The sequence below is a fragment of the Larimichthys crocea genome, chromosome XVII, assembly GCF_000972845.2.
Source record: "Larimichthys crocea isolate SSNF chromosome XVII, L_crocea_2.0, whole genome shotgun sequence".
NCBI classification, from domain to species: domain Eukaryota; kingdom Metazoa; phylum Chordata; class Actinopteri; family Sciaenidae; genus Larimichthys; species Larimichthys crocea.
Genome location: NC_040027.1, coordinates 5,127,396 through 5,147,528, shown reverse-complemented (window position 1 = coordinate 5,147,528; position 20,133 = coordinate 5,127,396). Strand labels below are relative to the sequence as shown.

Sequence of the window (20,133 nt, the reverse complement as noted above, 5' to 3'; positions counted from 1 at the left end):
CATTTGATTGTCCAGTAGAGTTCAGAGATGAGCTTGTGCAACTGCTTTGGTCTTGTTGATCCGCTGAAATTGAAACTAAAAGCTTCTGTGTGGTTTGACAGCACTGTATATAGTGTAAGGGCTCAGACTGTACACAATACTGCTTTGATCTGCTGGACCCCTTTCTATCATTGAGTCAACTCACTAAGTGACATGTTTCATGGATGTGAATGAGATATGTGCTGTAAAAGCGCTTTGAGTGGTCAGAGGACTAGGAAGGTTGTTACTAAGGCTGTTAACTTTAAACTAACAAAAACTATAAATGCACAGCTGTAGAAGGAACTGAGACCCAATAATAATGTTACTGTTAATAATAATAGCACAACCATGTGCAGACAGACTTTCTTTTGGCAGCAGTAAGCATCAGGAGAGAACCAACAATGAGTCCAGGGCCAGAGGAGGGTGGAGCTGTACAGAAGTAGAGTAGGACAGGAACAGAAAGAAATGAAACCCTGTGTGGATGTTTTTGTTTTATGCTAGAGAACTTGGTGGGAAACGTTTCCTAATGTGTCTTTGCTCTGCTGGTCTTCTGTGTGTAGTACAGTATACTATAAGTCCAACATCAGTTGTTGTCATGCTCTGCATCTCAGTGAGTGAAATCCCATCTCTGTGTGCAGCTTCAGGGTGCATGTGGAGCTCTACGCCGATGCCCACAGTTAAAGTTGAAAGTAGAGCGACCATTGCTATACAGCTGTTACTGTTTACTCAGTCTAACTCCCATTCCTGCCAAACAGAGACTGACCTGATAAAACAGCAGAGAGTGGAGTGTGTGTGTGTGTGTGCGTGTGTGTAGTACTATATGTATGTGTGTGTGCTTATGTCTGTGTATACATGTCTGTCTGTGTGAGTGTGCATCCATGTGTATATGTTTCTGTGCCTGCCTCTGCATGTTTGTCTATCCAACTTTCTGTGTGCTGAGTGCGTCCTACGTGTGCAGATACATATTCTGAGCCATGCACTTTTTGAGGTCAAAATGTGGCTACCAGCTGCCATAAAATGAAGACTGTAGCTGGAAAACAAGAGGGCGGGTCGAGGTGCACTGGGATAGCTGCCATGTTTCTGAGTTGGCCCCTCTTTTAGCAGAGAAGTCCTTAGGAGCTGCTCTGATAAAAGGACAGGTGGAGATGACACGAGAAAGGGAGGAGAGAAAGATTGAGGGATGAAATAGGAGGATAAGAAGGAGGAGACAGAGACGGACAGACGGCAGAAGGATGTCACCAACAGCAACAAGCGCTGAGTGATGAACGGGAAAGTTGCAGCTGGGAGATGTTTTAGTGAAAGTTTGCCAGTCGGACTGGTGAGGATGGACTGCATCTGTATCCTCACTACCAAGGTGAGACACAGGTAGAGCAGGTTAGACTAGAGCAAAAGAGAAAGGCAGAGAAGACAACAGGACATGAGTGAAAAGGGTTAAACTATGTGGATGTACAGCCTCCAATTTTCTGATAATTTAATTTTTAAGGTTTTGTCATTCATTCATTCATTCATTCCAGACATCCCTTTCATTTTTATGTTAAGATAATTTGTGAATTGGGTGCTAAGTTTTGAATGTGCTCTTTTGGATGAACATGACTTTTATTAGAAACGTGAACCTTAGACCTGCAGTCCTTTTTGGGAGGATTCCCAAATGTAGCTGTCAACTATAAACTCAGTAAATGTAGGGAAACTCTGCACCTGCTCACCATTAGCCATATCAAATTGGTGACTGGTTGCTCATTGCACAGATGGGGCACCATACTTTGTGTCATGAACATGCTATAAGTTGCAGTTACAGGAACAGGGTGTGCTCTACTGGGCTCTAATGGGAATGCCGAGTTGTCGCTCAGAGGTTGGTCTGACAACTTGTGGCACCCTGAGAGACAGGAAACTGGGTTGATAGGACGCACACTTCAAAAGATGAGCTATCTGACTGGCTGGCTTGGGGTGTAGATATCTGACTGATTTACTGGTTGACTGACTGACTGCTGTCAAGGCAGGAGAGAATACGAAATGCTAAAAACAAGGCTGACAAATTTGAACACACATCCTGATCATATGTGCATTGAGACATGCACAGCCCATTTAAAAGCAGCAGAACCAAAGGGAGCGGGGCTAGGCTCCAACCCTCTGCCACCCTGCACAGAACAAGAGGGTAAAGATAATGAATTGATGGAGAATGGAACTGATGTAGTGTCTGTGCTTTTATTTGAACTGAAGTACAAATACTGCTAAGCGTAAAGGCTTGGGTATGCTTGGAACAGACTGGTTTGTGTCACCACACAAGGTGATGGAAAAGTGACAGTTGTTGTGTGAAAGATTGAAAAAGGGAGCTCAAGAGAACAGTTCAGTCCTTCACACTGTCATCTACACACACCTGACCACTGCCTGTGTGACATGGTCTTACTTGTTGGATTGTTGGGTTTATAAAGTTACAGAAATTGACATAGCCCCCACAATTCTGACATTGGAACAGAGGTGTTCACAAGTCATTTTTTACAAGTCAAGTCTCAAGTCTCTCGCCAACACTAAATCAAATTCAGATTTTTTTCTCCAAGCTGCCTTTTATCTGCTGCTTAACACAACACACAGCAGGAAATGTGTGGGGATATTATAAAATATATATACAGTATATAAAATGACCATAGTTAACGCAACTTTGTGTTTTTTAATAATTACTAGCTGAGCCACTAAGTTAGTGGCAATAACTAACGGAGTGGCAGTGGTTTCCTGTCTGAGCTTTTAAAATAAAACCTTTGCTATTGTGCTTCTTCTTATTATTATTATTAACAAACAAATTTGGGCCTTTCAATTACGGGAGAAATGACAAAACGGGAGGGCAGCGGGAGATGGGTTCGAAATATGGGAGAACCAGGGAGAAGTGGGAGTGTTAGCAGCTATTTCATTAGCATACAATCACCCGGATTTTGCTACTCAGTTGTTGGCTGGTATGACATTGACTAATCTCCTGACATCCTAGACCTGGTTAAATGTTAACCCAAAGTCTGGCCATCATATGGCCAACAGCAAATATGCAATCTGCCTGTTCACAGTGTTAGCGCACAGTTGCTTGTGGCTAGTTTGATGGCTAATTGCTAATTTTAACGTATTTCACATTAACAAGTGACTAACCGGTTTGGGTGCGTTTTCAGATGCCGGATGACGTTTGATGTAGTTGAACCACAATCTTGTATCCTTTTGCCGCACTCTTTGCACACTACTGTACGCTTGTTGTCTGTCTGTGTGAAGGCATTGTATTCAAACGTAATGATCCGAGGCACTCCTGGTGAACTTTTCACACTCGGCATTGTCAATGTCTGATACTGAAGTAATGTATCAAATTTATGATACTGAAAATGCGCGCTTCACGCATGACATTGACGTTTACATCTAGCTCAGAGCCAGAGATCATACAAAAAGATAAATGACAGATAAATAATGAGAATAATAATAATAACATGAAATGAAGGTTGTTCGTGAGTCTCGAGCCTCGAGTCGAAGTCAAGTCTGAAGTCTTTTGAGGTTGAGTCCAAGTCGAGTCTGAAGTCACAGTTAAGTGAGTGTTGTGGGGTTCTTTTGCTAACCTTGTCATTTGTTCCAAAAATCCAGGCTTAGTTGTAAAATTATGTTTGGGTTTTTTTATTCCCCACCTCACCAGGTGCAAACAGTGCCAATATTTACAAACCAAAAAAATAAAGTGAATGAAACAAAATTCTCTATATACAATTTCAAAAAACAAAAGAAAGGAAAAACAAACAAACAAGAAAACTAGTTCTTCATTAACTCAACTCTCAATAAACCAACTCAACCACTGTTACCTCCTCCGTAACCAACCACACACTCTCCATGATTAGGGCCCAGGCAGCCCCTTTTATAGTGGTAGCCCCTCCCACTCGGACTACTACCTTAACATAAACATCTTTTCCCGGTTATGACAGCAATTTCATACACAGGTGATCATGACAAAAATTGTCTAAAAATTATAGCAGTATAGTCACTATTTATCTTCCATAGAAGACTGCTGGGACTCAGATATATTGACATTGTTAATAAACATATATTTCTCTGCATCACATGATCACTAATAATGCGTGTCATCCTCCTATATAATGACGATGATGCTTACGCCATGTTTCTCCGCCGGAAGTGGACAGATAAGCGGTGGCGGGCGCATTTCCACACACCCGGTAAGTTCTCATCTGCTTGTGTATGCATACATTGAATTAGCGCTACCAAGTGTGCGCCCTTGGCCGTGCTATTGTCCAGTGAGGGGAAGAGGGATGTGTGTTTTGTTATTGTTTTGGCGCGGAACAGAAGGGAATGGGGAAGATTTGTAGTTTGTGTGTCTGTGTGTGTGCGCTGGCCACAGTCAGTGACAGAGCTGCTCCGTCACATTATCCCCCTCCTCCCGGAGGTTGGCGATGTGCAGCAACCTAGACAGGTAGTCTGCCACTACGTTGCCTTGCCATACAGGTTCACCATCCCGCACAGAGCAGCTGTGCGGGATGGTGAACCTGTATGGCTGGAGTGAAAGGTACCATCTAGTCAGACGGCTGTTGTGGTCTTTCATGGAGTTGATCCACGTGAGAGCTCTGTGGTCTGTTTCAAGATCAAACTCCCTTCCAAGCAGGTAGTACCGCAAGGGGTGGTGGTGATGTATGTCAGTAAATCATCGATCCTGGGCATGGGGTACGCGGGAGCCATCCTTCTTTTTTTCTTTCTTTTTTTTTTAGATAATTTTTTTGGCCTTTTATGTCTTTAATGATAGGACAGCTGAAGATAGACAGGAAGCAGGGGGCAGAGAGAGGGGGAGTGACACGCAGTAAATGGCCGTCCAATGCGGGATTCGAACTGGGGCCAGCTGCTGCGAGGACTGTAGACTGTAGTTTTTCTGGGCCTCCTGAAGGTTGACCTTGGCTTCCTCCTCGAACCCCTCTGCACGAACTGCACCACCCCTGCACCACCCCTCGGTCGCTTGCTGTGGTGGAAGGGCCTTCCCAGCTCTTTCGGAGCAGGTCCAAGGTTCCCTGTACCTCCCAGCCATAGAGCAGTTCAAATGGTGAGGAACCGCTGAGGCCTGGGGAACTTCGTAGGAAAAAAGCAGAAAGGGCAACCAGCGGTCCCAGTCTTTGCCCGTATCATCCACAAATTTCTGCAGCATCCTCTTCAGTGTCTGGTTGAATCTTTCGACGAGACCATCCGTCTGTGGATGGTATGGTGTAGTTTTAATGGCTGTGATGCCCAGCTGCTTCTGGAAAAGCTGCATCAACCGTGACGTAAAGTTAGTTCCTTGGTCAGTTAGGATTTCATCTGGTATTCCCACTCTGGAGAATAGTTGTACCAATGCCCGCAGACTGTGGGAGCAGTGATGGTCCGCAGGGGAAAAGCCTCAGGGAAATGCATGGCATAGTCACACACCACCAGGATGTACTGGTGACCCCCACTACTTTTTACCAAGAGCCCGACAATGTCCATAGCAATCCTGCGGAATGGAGTGGAGATGACTGGAAGCGGGTGCAGAAGCGCTCTGTCAGACTTGCGGCCAGGGCATGTTTTCTGATATGTGGGGCATGTGGTGCAATATCTCTGGATGTCTGTGTACATGGAGGGCCAATAAAACCGTGAACTGATGCGCATGTATGTTTTGTTACGGCCAAGGTGTCCAGCCCATGGAAGTGTGTGTGCCAGGTGCATAATCAGTGGTCTGCAACTAGCAGGGATGACCAAGTGTCTATGTTCATTATCCATAGAATACAACACATCATTCTCCACAATGAACTTTCCCTCCCCACACAACCTCCATTTGCCTCTTGGCAATGGCTTCAGGGTTGCATCTTCCCTCTGAGGCACATCCCAGATGTTTTAAACCATACTTTCCATCTCAGGATCAGTTTGCCTTAGCTGCTTCTCAAAGCAGTGTTCGCGACGTGATTTCTTTGGCCCTTTAGTGCCACCTTCATACAGACTACTGTCCAAGTCTGGGAGTGGTTGGACACCTTTCGCTTGGGCTTGGGTGATCACAGGACATGAAACATTTACATTGCCTTCCCAACAGTCTGTTTTTGCTAGCACTTGTTTTTCGTGCAGCAAGTTTATCAACACAGGTAAGTTCCATCCAAGATTATTTCCACAGACAAGTTCTCAACCACCCCAACAGTCAGCAGGTAAGGCTGTTCATCAATGGTAACTGTCACATCAGCTTTGGGATAAGGATGCTTATCCCTATGCACACACACAATGTCTGTAGTCCACACAGCCCACTGTCATCAAGCTGTGCTTAATCAAGGATGTGAAGCTCACAGTGTCCAAGAGAGCAGTAACCTGCTGCCCATTTATACTGACAGTTTTATGATGTTGGATTCGACCTGTCCTTTTTTCAACAGGGCCCACCTCTGGACATGGTGCATGGCAGGCACCAGTGACCTTTGCCTTATTGGTTTGGGGCAGTGCTGGTGGTGGTACCTGGAACTTCCTGTCTGTATTCTCTCCTCCCGGGCCGGGGCTGCGGTGGCTGGACTGTTGGTCGGGGTGCTGCGCTGGTGAAGTGTGGAGCTGGGCCCCCTCTCTGAGTGTTGATATACTGCAGCGCTAGCTTGGCAGCTGTGAGCCCCTCCGCCGGCTCATGCTCCTTCACCCAGGTTTGTACTTCCGGCGGCAGTACCCGCAGTAGTGCCATCTTCAGGTCTGGATACCAGTGGGCCCTCTCCTCGTCCATTGCTCTGTAGGCTTCCAATGCCTTCCCCGCGAACAATGGAACTAGGCGGCATGCCCACTCATTTTCTGGCCAGTGCCATGTTTTTGCTTGCTAGTAAGTAGTTTGCAATGTCCTCCCCCTTTTGACATTGGGGTATTCTGGGTTCACTATAGGGTCTCCAGTCTGGTCTTGGCTGGTCGGCCCTGCTGCTTGCCTCTGGAAACTGGATGGATGGTGCTGGTGACACTTCCGGTGGTGTGTCCTTCTGAATACGCCGGGGTGCTGGTGTGGGCAGTTCCAGTCTGGGACTGTTGGCTGTCGCTGTGCTGGGTGTGGTGGTGGCAACCCGCAGATTCAGCACAGGTAATTGCTAGACAGCCCTTGGATGTGGCGGGACAGCAGGTTGAGGCCACAAGTCAGCTGATGGAAGAGAGGCCCTCAGCCCCCTGGTCTCTGCCCGCAGGCCCTTCTCTCTCCTTTGCTGTGCTGCCAAAAAGTCCCGCATCATGATGACCAGCTCTCCCCCCGATTCACCTGTGGATGCCGGAGCTGCAGGAGCAGCTGGGCCCCACCTCATCCTCTTTGTCAGTTTCCCACTCTTGGTCGGCATCAGCGGTCGCCATTTCCTCTGGCTGCTCTCGCCGCTGGGAATGCAGGCCAGTGCGCCTGGGATGGAAGGTTTTTTTTTCGACTTGCCATCCCACTTCTGACACCATATGTTGCGGGTTCTTTTGCTAACCTCGACGTTTGTTCCAAAAATCCAGGCTTAGTCGGAAAATTATGTTTTGGGTTTTTAAGTGCAACTCGAGTCCGAGTTGCGAGTCCAAGTCCCCAGCTCTGCATTGGAAAGGTATTTTTGGAGGAGTTTTCTTATAGTGTTTGATAGCTTTAACACCAGCAAGTGTGCCTGAAGAGGTAGAGCAGGTCGACCATTGATCCTCCTCAAGACAGGTCAGGTACCTTGCATGGCAGTGTGCTGTGATTTTGTGTGATTCTTTATAACTACAGCCATTTTTACCATTTACTTTGTTTGAAGCAACCAAATCAGCCAAATTAATTAAAGATATGTATGTAAAAGACAGATACTGCTGCTAGAGATAATTTTTGTAAATTCTCATTAGCTACACTTACCTCGTGTCCTCCACATTTCACTACATCGGACATCGTTCTTCCATACTGCAAACTTATAGACTAGACCACACCACCTGATCCTGTACATTCCAAGACAGATTCTTGTGGTTATATCGTACAGTTAACAGAATACAAAGTTAGGTATTAGATAGATAGATAGATAGATAGATAGATAGATAGATAGATAGATAGATAGATAGATAGATAGATAAACTCTAAAAGAAAAAAATGTGCTGGAGAATTAAACATTTGCATAAAAAATAAATATTGTGTTAAGAAGAAAACATGTGCTAAACATATACACATAAACTATATCAAAAATAGAAAGTAACTGTAGAAATAAAAATTTTATAAAATATGAGAGAACTACAAATGTCTAGGAAGTAGTGCAAAGAGATTTGTCCATTGTCTATTGTGCCTCCAGCCATTACTGAGAGCTGTTGTACAGTCTGAGGGTCAGGGGGACGAAAGAGTCATTGAGTCTGTTGGTGGAGCAGGATTGAGACAGCAGTCTGCCACTGAACACACTCCTTTGCCTGATGAAGGTGATGTGCAGAGGGTGGGGAGTGTTGTCCAGTATGGACAGCAGTTTGTCCAGGGTCCTTCTCTCTGCCACAGTCACCAGAGAGTCCAGCTCTGTGCCCACCACTGAGCCAGCCCTCCTCACCAGTTTGTCCAGTCGGGCAGCGTGCCTCTTCTTGCTGCTTCCTCCCCAGCAAACCACTGCGTAGAAGAGGACGCTGGCCACCACAGACTAGTAAAACACCTGCAGCTCAAAGTTTGGTACTCATTTCTGTCTTGAGTGTTATTCATGGACTTGTCTTGAACTCTACTTGTTATCTGCTTGAAGAACAAACACTTGACTCCATGGTCTCCCTGCCGCCTTAGCGAGAAACTTTCCTCTTCAAGCTGGCCAACACAGGGAGTGAGCATGTTGAGACTGGACAGAGAATGCGGCTTTTCTATTGATTTTTCTTCGAGACAGACAGGGTAAGTGAGTGCAAAGAAGAACATGCTAGTTTTTATTTAACACAACACACACGCCAAATTATTAACAGCAAATTATTTTCACACCCATACCCCCTCATCATGGAAAGCACACGAAGAAGTTCGTATGATGCAGCTTTTAAGTTTAAGGCCATCAATCTGGCTATCCAGGAAAGGAAATAGACCTGCTGCACGTAAGCTTGCCGTTAGTGAATCCATGGTGAGACTTTGGGGATGGCAGCGGCAACAATCAGTTCAGATATATAAATAAACATTTACGGTTCAAAATCTTTCTGTGTATCTGGTATATATCTAATTTTTCAACCTGGATATCGGTGGCTTATAGTGCGGTGCGGATTATATATGTAAATTTTTATTTAAAAAAAAAAAACTTAGTCGGTGCGGCTTATATTCAGGTGCGTCTCTATATTCCAGAAAATACGGTCGGTCTTCCGTGAAGTGTTTAACGTTTTATTTAACATTCACCCAACTTACCACACCTGGACACACAACACCACCCTGTAATTAACCCCACCCCTGGAATTAAATACATGTGTGATTAATTCATTAAAATACCGATTCATTTTATGTAAAAAACATATATAATCATTTCACTATTTAATTAATTTATATTTACATTTACATTTACATTTCATGATCCTGTGTTGCAGTGCTTCATGAATCATCAAACTGTCAAACTCGCCCATCAAAGTCAGTGGGTGGGGCTAACACTAATCTAGTCTGATCCATTGCTTTGGTCTGAAGTAGAGTTCCTGGATAGAGAAAATGGAGGATCTTCATGAACTTTCTAGGGTGTTGGTGAGAGATGTTTTAGATTTAGCAGAGGATGTGGAAGCAGGACCTGCTGACCCAGAGCATGGAGCGAGTAAAGCAGAAGAACTAGGAGTTATTGCTGCACGTTCCAGCCAAGATATTGACCGTAGAGTGACTGCAGATTTAGAAGAAGTAGTCCACCGCTTCTCTGGTACCAGGGCACCAGATTTCTAAAGAAATTTTGAGTGTGCCTGACTCTGGCCCTGACACCCCAATATATTAAATGGCTGTCAGTGTGTGTGTGCGTGCTTGTGTCTGTTAAGGAGAGAGTTTTACGAAGTCTTTTATCTTGAAGGGGCTCTTATTTTGAAAGCCTTTTTTTCTTGTGTGTGTGTGTGTGCGCGTGTCTGTCTGTCTGTCTGTCTGTCTGTCTGTCTGTCTGTCTGTCTCTTTATAAAATGGCTGACATTCAAACTGTATTATTGACAGTCATTGTTATTATACAGACAGTTCAATAAAGTTAATCACAGTCAGGCTTGTGAGGTGCCAAGCAACCAGGGCCAGGTAGAGGCCACCAATCAGAGCAGACAGTCAACCACAGCGGCTCCTGTGACATTTGACAACGCTGAGAGAGAGAGAAAAACTGCTAAAAGAGCCCCTCGAACAAGAAGACTTTTTGGCCAAACCGTAGTTCCTATCATTGAACCGGGTTAGGGTTAACCTGTGATGGAGTGGCATGTGTCTGCTGTGACTGAGCCGCCGGAGCCGGAGGAGTTCTGCTAAATCAAATTAGCTGCTACTCTCAGCAGCTCCGGGCAACTTCTAGACATTTTGTCCTGTGCGGGGTCTCAACATTTGGGATTAGTAGGACAGAATCTTTCCCTTGATATTTAGACGTTGGTGGTAAAGTTTCGTTTAATAGAGTATCTAAACCAATCCATTGATGAATTGATTTGCCTTGACTTGATGCGCAGAGTAACCAATCAGGCGTTAGGATCCGCCTACCAACTTTGATGGCTGAGTTTGACAGTTAGACAATTCATGAAGCACTGCAACACAGGACCATGAAATATAAATAAATAAATTATTATTATTTAATAATTAAATAGTGAAATGATTATATGTTTTTTACATAAAATGAATCTGTATTTTAATTAATTAATGACACATTTAAGTAATTATTTAATGCTGTATTTATTTATTTTGGCACTTTTAGTCCTCCATACTTTTGTCCTCCATATATATATATATATATCTATATATATATATATCTATATATATATATTATATCTTCTATATATATATATGCACGCATATGAACAATAGAAATAGATTCCATTAGATGCCAATCTAATAAGTAGAGCTGCCACTAATTATAATTTTAAATATTGATGTACTGATATTGATACTGTCAATTATTTTCTCGATGAACTGATTAGAAAATGGTGAGAAATGTCAGTCACTGTTTCCCAAAGCATGAGGTGAAATCCACAAATGACACACACCAAAAACAGGTGCCTTAAAGCATTTAATCAATAATCAGAATACCAATAGTGATTAATTTAATAGTGGACAGCTAATTGACTCAGTACAGTAAATCCATCAAATAATGAATACTCAGATGTTTATATATCTACATGTACACTCAGTAGTATCTTTGATTGTGGAGATTGTTGTTCAGTATGCAGATTTGACTTTCTCTCAGTATTCCTCAGTATTCCTCTTCTCTGTCTTTTCCAATCCTCTTTTCCTCTTTGATATATCCTGTCGTAAAACCTTCCCTGGTGTTAGCAGTGTGTGATTGTTGTTTGGTCTTACTGACTGTCACTGGCCTCCTGTACTCCAAGAGAGTCTCTCATAAGAAGCTTACCTTAGGCTGCTAATAGACTTTACAGAGGTGGAGCTATTTTAGAATGGACAAAGAGGAAAAAAAGAGAGAAAAAAATGAGAGAGACTCACATAAAGACCAAAGGAAGGATACAAATCAAGTCCAAGTGTTGGAGAGTGTATGAAAACGACTTCCATGTGTGCCTCATCTTTCTGGATTTCTTTACTGAATTTTGCAAGAAACCTCCGTGCTGCATCATTCCACTAATCCATTCCTGTGTGCAACTGCTGTGGTGTAACTGTGAGAGGTCACAGCTTACAAATTAATCAACAAAGAAGGCATAAGAGGAGAGGAGGGAGAGAACTTCCCAAGCAGCTGTAGGACTATTGAGCCCAGATCTATGGATCTGTAGTGAGACTTACACAACAATGTAGGATGCCTATTACAGGTTAGCTCACTTCATGACTCTCAAAAGGTTATACTCTCGTGGCATCTAATCTGTACCATCCACACCTGTTGACAAGAAAAACTGGACTTAGTCTGTAGGTCTTTGGATAGACCTGTCTGTATTAAGGCTGACACCTACTGAACCAGCAAGAGGGATACATGTGAAGATGGACCATCACAGCTCTGCATCCTTAATCAATGTAATGTATCTTTACTTACTTAATTATAATTTCTTCTCTGATCCACCTGCAGTATTTAGGTGTGTAGCGTCTTACGGTAGAGCAAAGCAAGGACACAGGAGAGACATGACGAAGGAAGGGAGGAAGGAAGTGAGAGATAGGTTTGGCAACGACAGTGTGTAAAGCCAAACCAGAGCTGGACTAACCATAGTAGCTTTTGTAAATTTAATTTTGTGTCAAGTTTGAATGAATCATATGTCACATTAAATTCAATGAAAGAGAGAAACTTGAAGTTAGAAGGTGTAGGGTTGCTGTTCTAGTAGGAAAATAGGTGTCTGAATATGTCCTTTCTTGACACTTTGTCAGCTTATTCAGTGAGCTAAAAAGAAAAAAGTGGTATATAGACAGGTTGGGTTCATCTTAGCTTCAGTAGTTGTCTCTCAAACACAAAATATAGACATCTTTGACTAGTTTTTTATGTTTTTCTTATTTCTGCACATGTAAACCTTATATAGTAGTAGTAGTAGTAGTAGTATAGTAGTAGTAGTAGTAGTTCATTCATCATTGTTTCATTTGAATACACTATGTGAGGTCAAATGATTAAATATTATAGAAAGATCCTAAAATGAAAATAGAGTATAAGAACATTGCTTTTTCTTCTCTCCTCTCAATTTAATCATCTGTTATATCCTTAAATTTACCTTGTGACTTTCTGGATCGTAGTTTGTAAAATGCTACTTACATGTTTATTTTCTGCAAATTTTTACAGGACATAAGGATCTGACTTTGACTTCCACCATTGGTATTTAGCTAGTATCAACCTGTTTCTAAGTCCTTAGGCCAAATACAGGTTTATCCTGCAGTGTTATCGTTGCTTCCTAAATTATCTTCTGAATCATTGTAATCCAGTCTGTGTTATTTTCATGGTTCCACAGAACTGTATCAGGGAATCATGGAGTCTTGCTGACAAGCGAGGGGAGCTGAGTAATTAAAAGGAATTAGTCAAGGATCAGAGGTTACGGCTTTACATTACATTAATGCTCAATTTCCTGTAGTGGATACTTCTATTCTGAACTTGACATGCTGACGGCTGCTGAACACTAAATGACCACAATAGAAAGCATGTCACTATGTTAATCAAAGGGACATGAAGGTTGCCAAAATATTTTCTGATCTAACTCAGTGAATTCAGGGTTTATTTACACCAAACCAGATTGTTGGTAAGACGTTTGTCACATCCTCCTGAAACACTGTGATCCAGCCCCTGGTTTTTTCATCGGTCCACAGAACGATATCAGAGGTGCTAGGAGTCATGAAGGGCGACTGACAACCAAGCTAAGTAATTAAGAGGAATTAGTCCAGGGCCAAAGGTAGTGACTTTAACATTAATGATAGCTGCCTGCTAATGCTCTAGTGAACTCAGAAACTGTTTACAATAAATCGCATCATTTCCCGAATGTGGCTACCCCCTGCTGACCATTAGAAATAATGCAGATGCAGGACACCTCTGTGTTGGCTTCCCTGCACAGATCTGGTCTGTTCAGTAATCATACTGTCAAGGGTTGGAACAAACACTGAATGAAACTACTCTGATGTGGAATGCATTTAGTATTTGTGGCAAAGGGGAAAAGCCATTAGTCACTTAAACTGGCCCCAGCGTCCTTTTCAACAGTTTGCATTCCCTGATTTCACGGGAACAGAATTGTTTTAGATTTGTGATCACTTGTCCTAGAGACTTCTCTGCATTTGATTTTTCAGTTTCAGCTTGTCTCTTGTCCTGGTCAAGCTAACAGGCTAGCAAGCTAACATTAAATTGCTCAGCCGAAGTCATGAGTACAGCCAGAGCAACTAATCCCATTAAGCAGCTGACTAATCTTTGACTGTCCCACACACACATTAATACGGAGATACCAACCTACATGCATACAAACAAGGCAGTCATCCGAGTTCATTTCAGTCCACGTTAGTCTTATCATTGATTTTTTTTCAGGAGAGGGAGTCAAACAGCTTTGTGACCCCATGACCCTTTCCTGTCAAGATGGTTTAGAGTTCCTGTGTGTGTGTGTGTGTGTGTTGAGTCACAAAGATTAAAGCATGTTCTTCTTGTCCCTCTTGTACAACTCTGTAGTACTGCCATGCAACACTTAGAGAAGGTAGACATGATGATTTGTTAAGACAGACAGTGGAGTAGTTGTAGTTGTTTGATTGTTGTATGATTTTCACCCTCAGTATGTTTACATCCGGCAAAGTATTTAAAAATCATATGGCTATAAAACTTGTTTTTCAAGTGAATTATATATATTTTTTAAATGAGCTTAGTAATTAATATTCAGTATAATTTAAAGCTATTCTAGGTCTATGTCCAGGTCCACTGAAGCTGTGTACTATATTATCGCTGCGTTATACAGTATTTGTATGGATGTTTGTTAATACAGCTCATACAGATACCTACTTGAAAAAAGCTAAGCTAAACCCCCTACATGCCTTTATGTTTTCTTTATATGACACATTACTATTATTAATATTTAGAGAACAATGTTCAGGTACTGCTGTGTCTGTGTTTTGCCACATAGTGGCACTGTATGCATGTTAAACATGCCAACATGTTGTTGCGCATGTTTAACTTGACACTCCACTTTTGCTGTGTGTCCCTGAAATAATTATTGTACGCTATTATATATATATATAATATATATATATATATATAGATATATATATATATATATATATATATATATAGAGAGAGAGAGAGAGAGAGAGAGAGAGGGAGAGGTTCACTCATGTGGAACCTGAATACACAGCTGGTAAAGGCTGATTATGTGACCATATTTGAAATGTTAATGTATGGAGTCTTTTTTCATTGGTTACTATGTAGACTGAAGGGTCCACCATGATTGGTGAGTAGTGGTGAATGTATGAGGTTAGCACACACACATACACACAGCGTAGTTATTTCTGTGCTGGCTGACCTACTAATATTAACATGTAGTACATGCCTGCTAGGCTCATGATGTTGCATCCTCTGACGTTCTCCACCCCTCCTCTCTCCATCTCTGTCTCTCTCTCTTTCTCATTCATTTCTTCCTCCTTCCTTTTTTCTCTCTGTCTTTTGTCCTTTCTTTATACTTATAATGTAATTTAGTCGCTCTATCTTTACCCTAACACTATATTTCACGAGCCATATGAGCCAGAAACCCTGTGGCTATCCCAGATGTATGAATGTGTGTGTACATTGGCATGAACACACATTAACAGGAACTCCATCTGTTTTCCTTCCAACCACAGGGGGACACATATAGCTAGTCTCAGGACAGCTAGCTTATCACACGAGCCAAGACTTTTTCTTACAAACATAAAATAACTTATTTTATTATTATTTTATTCTCCTTTTCTGTTGAACCTGTATTCACCTTATATGAGACATGTCTGAGGTCCATGTTTAATGTTTATTCGACATAAATAGAAGAGTAGCCCGAATGCTTGAAGAGTTATGTTCAAGATGTGCAGTACAAAAACTGAAACTAACAAACAAGTACACTCAAAACAAGACACACACAAGAAGATCTGCTGTAAAATCTGCCCAGAAAAAGTTCATTATAAATGTAAATGTGTATCCAATCATGTAGATGACAGGGGTACACCCAAAGAGACCTTAAAAAATATCAGCACACCTTGAAATATTACTAAAAAGCTTCATGAATTTCCTCCATGAACCTCCTGCATGTCCTGTCTAAATAAATAACACTTCCTCAACATTTGGCGAACACACGGTTAATACACTCAACATGGTTAATACATCAATGATTCATTCATTATTAATGCATTACACACAAAGTATTGCATATGTAAGATGCCAAAGGTTTTTGGAGATGAAGTACCTGCTGTGCTTATAATAACCTTTCATGTCATTACATTATTTAGGACTTGTCTACCTGCATCAGCTTCTTGACTTAATTGGCTCCTCCAGGCCTCTTATCTGTGTATATTTTGTCTGTGTACAGATAGAACAGCTTCTAAAAATAACTTCTTATTATTGATTAGCAGCTTTAAATGTAACTCGAGACATAGTCTTGGTTTGTGACTTGATTACTTTATCAGTAAAGTTACGAAATGACTTTAGAGACCTCTGAATAGTATCAGCTTCTCTCTCTCTCTTCCATCCTTTCAGTATTCATCCTCTCATTCCCCATTGTTGACCTTAAATCACCCTCTCTTCCCCCTTGCTTCATGCTCTGCTTTCTCACACATTGTTTCCCACTCTCTGTCTTCTTCTCTCGTGCTGCGTTGTTTGTTTTCTGTTCGAGGTGAGAAGACAGAGACAACCACAGAGAGGCTACTGTGTGTGTTTGCTTCTGTGGGTCTGTGTGTGTGATGGTCCAGATGGACCAGACGTCAGCATCAAGAGCCACGGATGAAGAGTGTGCTTTGACTCGTTTGACTTCCTCTGCCCTTTATCTCCCATAAGTCCTCTCCTCTTTATAGACGCTGGAACCTTTTTTTGTATCAAAATCATTCCGTTTTTGAAGAAAGATGACCTGGATGACTGAGAACCTTCACAGAACAAGATCATTCAGGTTTTCAAATAGATTGTGTCTGTTAGTTCAGCTTCAACTGATCTGAATGCAGTAGACAGCAATCCTTTTATCACTATCCCTCCCACCAAGCCCAGGAGTTGAAACACAGTAGCAGGAGCTGGTTGCCATGTGAAAGTGCATGCCTTATAGGGATTGCCTGGTTTTCAATCAACCCAAAAGGGTATGTTACCCCGCTGCTCTTCAATCTTCACTGTAGCAGCCCACACTGACTACAAACTACAAAGTAGTCTCCAGCTCTGCCACCTGTATGCTCAGGACAATCCAGACTTTTCTCGTCTGTTGTTCCCCGTTGGTGGAACGTCCTACCAGTTTCTACCAGATCAGGGGCGTCCCTCTATACCTTCACAAACCTCCTGAAAACCTCCTCTCCAACATTCTGAATCTATCCCACTCTACAACTCACTTGATTCCATGTGAGTAGTACTTGCACTAACATGTCCTAGTCACACTGTAACTTGATTGTTAGCATGTAAGCACACAGTCCTGGCTGATTACTTAGTAATGTAAATGGTGATTTCCAGAGCTGTAATATTCTGTCTCAGAGTATTATAAACTACTGTGGAATGTTTTAGACTTCCTGCATCATATTTCATGTCTCGCTGGTATTTGAAGCAAGACTGTTGAAGCAAACTGGCAAATCTGTGACATCTCAGTCAGTGTGGATGGGACTCTCTACTTTGTGATAGAGCTAGATATGTGCATTTGTTTATTAAAGTTTTCTCGTGCTGGTTCAATGGGAACGTTCTGCTACTCTACTGATGCCACCTGTTGTTTCAGTGGCTCAACGCCAAAGTTGTCATGCCGCCACCAGAACAATAACAATGGTTTTATTCAAATATAAATTAAACAAGTCATCCCAGCGTGTGTGTGTGTGTGTGTGTGTGTGTGTGTGTTTGGGAGATCATTGCTTTTGTTCACTCAGTCACTCTTTTTTTTGTTTTCCAAGACATTTATTTGGCCTTTTCAAGCTTTATTTGATAGAGACAGCTGAAGAGTGACAGGAATAAGGGCCGCAGTCAGATTCGAATCCTGGGCCCCTGCAAGGTCTGAGCATGTGTACATGGGGCGGATGCTCTACCAACTGAGCTATACGACACCCCACTCAGTCACTTATCATGCCTTTCTTCCTCTCTCTCTCCACCAATGTTAGATTTGGTAAATTCAGCCTTCACTAGCCCGTATAATACTGAACCTTTACCCCCTGCTCTTTACTCTGAGTGTGTGTTTTGGTGTATTATTACACAAAGCAGAGCATACCTGCTGCATGTAGAAAGAGAAAGAGATGTGGGGGGGGGGGGGGGGGCACACACATTTTTCATCTTCCCTCCACCTCTGTGTGCAGGTCTCTCCCTCTTTCTTTCTTTCTTTCTTTCTTTCTTTCTTTCTTTCTTTCTTTCTTTCTTTTTGTCTCTCATTGATCTCGCTGTGGAGAGAGGCGGGCCAGTGGAGGCAGTGGAGCGAAGAGAGGCAGAGAGAGGGAGAGAGAGAGAGTGTAGCGATAGAAGGAGAGAGGCACACACTCACACAGATAGAGTGAGTAAGGAGGACTGGGACTGCTACTGCAGAGGAGGACAAGAGAGACTACATCCATACTGACACACACATGCTGATAATAACAACACACTGAAAACACAAACACGTGCTAACACACACACACACACACACACTGACACACATGCAGACAGTGACCATGTTGGTCCCTGCATCCTGACCAACTATGAGGATTACACAGATGAAGATGATGATGAAGATGAGAGCCATGAAGAGTGAGAGAGAGAGGACGCCAGCCTGTCACAGCTGAGGACCGTAGCCAGGCGGTGGGGGGTGGGGGGTGGGGGGTGCGGGGGGACGGGGGGGGCCGGGAGCGGGTGGGGCGGGTGGTGTTTGTGGGGGGTGGTGGGGGGTGTGCCGGCAGAGTGACGGGATTGTGGGACAGGATGGAGCGCGGTTGATGGAACACATGCATGTGTGTGTGTGTGTGTGTGTAAGTGTGTGGATGTGTGTAAGCGTGGAATGTATGTATGAAGACTAGGATGCCCCCCAGCGCGGGACCAGCTAGCTAACGTTAGCCACATGTTGTGCCACTGCAAAGTAGCATGCACCAACAACACCATATCTCTGATGTTTGGATGCAAGGTAGGTAGAGAGCTTTGTGTGTCTCTGTGTGTGTATGCCTGTTTGTGTGTGTCTATCTGTGTGTGTGTGAGAGAGAGAGACATGCAGCGGGTAGAGGTAAAGTAATGGACAGTGAGAGAGACACTGACTAAGGCAAAATGTGCTGAGAGAGAAAAAGGAAGAGGTAATGACTAAGCTTGTCAAGGGACTCTGGGTTGAGGTAAACTAAGGTGAGAGTTAGTAGCCAGCAGAAGAAAGAAAGGGAGGGAGACAGGTCCTAACTGTGTATATGTGTGTGTGTGTGTGTGTGTGTGTGTGTGTGTGTGTGTTTAGAGATGGAGAGAGAAAAGCAGATTTGTGTTCTGTCTGATTTTGTATTGCTAACTCTTCATGGTAATGTGCACCTCATGTATCTCATGCTTCATGCTTACAATAACCCAAAACAAACAAACCAAACACTTGATCTGCCATTCACTTGAAGTTTGGTGTCCACAGTAGTCTCAGGTTAAGAGTTTTTACTGCTAGATGCCACTAAATCATACACACTGATCCTCTAAAGAGAAATATTTTGATACAGTTCATTTTGAATTCCTTTTAATAAAAGTGTTGGCAATGAGAACTAATATTATTTTGATTACTGACTACGCTACTGTCACTTTTTAGCTGGCATTAATTATTAATGGTTTAGTCAGTGTGCAAAATCAAAAAGTCCCAAAGATGACATACAAATCTGACATTTGTATTATTGTCAAAATAACTGAAGCTTCATTTTAAAGAACTAAATAGAAACTTAACTTGACTTAAAGGTCTTTTAGTCAATTTTCAACTCAGAAACTATTGAGGTTTGATATTTAGTCACATGATCTCCATGTGGCTTTATTTTCACTTTTATATGCAAGTTATCTGTGTAGCTCACTGAGTGGTGGCACAGTGGTGCAGTGGACAGAGTAGCATTGTTTCAGGATCATGGACTCAAATTTGGTAGCCAGATAAGCCCTGTGGTCCAAGGATGTGAAGGTTTAAGTCAACTGGAAGCTCTGTATTGTACATACAGTACAACACTGTGGACTTGATTTACAGGTATAAAACTAGACAGATAGGTCTCATGTGTTCCACGTTATGTGTCTCTCTTTGATTGATTCAAAATAAGATTCCTCTGCATCTGTCTTCTGAGCCAAAGTCATTCTATTATGAATGTGAATGTGAACTGCGGCCTCTCGACAGGTCTTTGGCACCCCTAACCCATTATTAAATGAATAATATATAGTTTATAATATAATATAAATGACCATATCCCTTACGGGTGTGCCACCTTTGTAATTACATAACATCAGGCCATGTTAAGTGAATGAGCTGAGGCTAAAATTG

At 42.6% G+C, this 20,133-nt stretch overlaps 1 protein-coding gene across 3 annotated transcripts in view; it reads left to right on the top strand.

Annotated features, from left to right (window-relative positions):
• The window catches only part of LOC104939120 (disks large homolog 1), a 165,218-nt gene that overhangs the window by 8,770 nt on the left and 136,315 nt on the right, over positions 1-20,133 (top strand). The window lies entirely within an intron of this gene.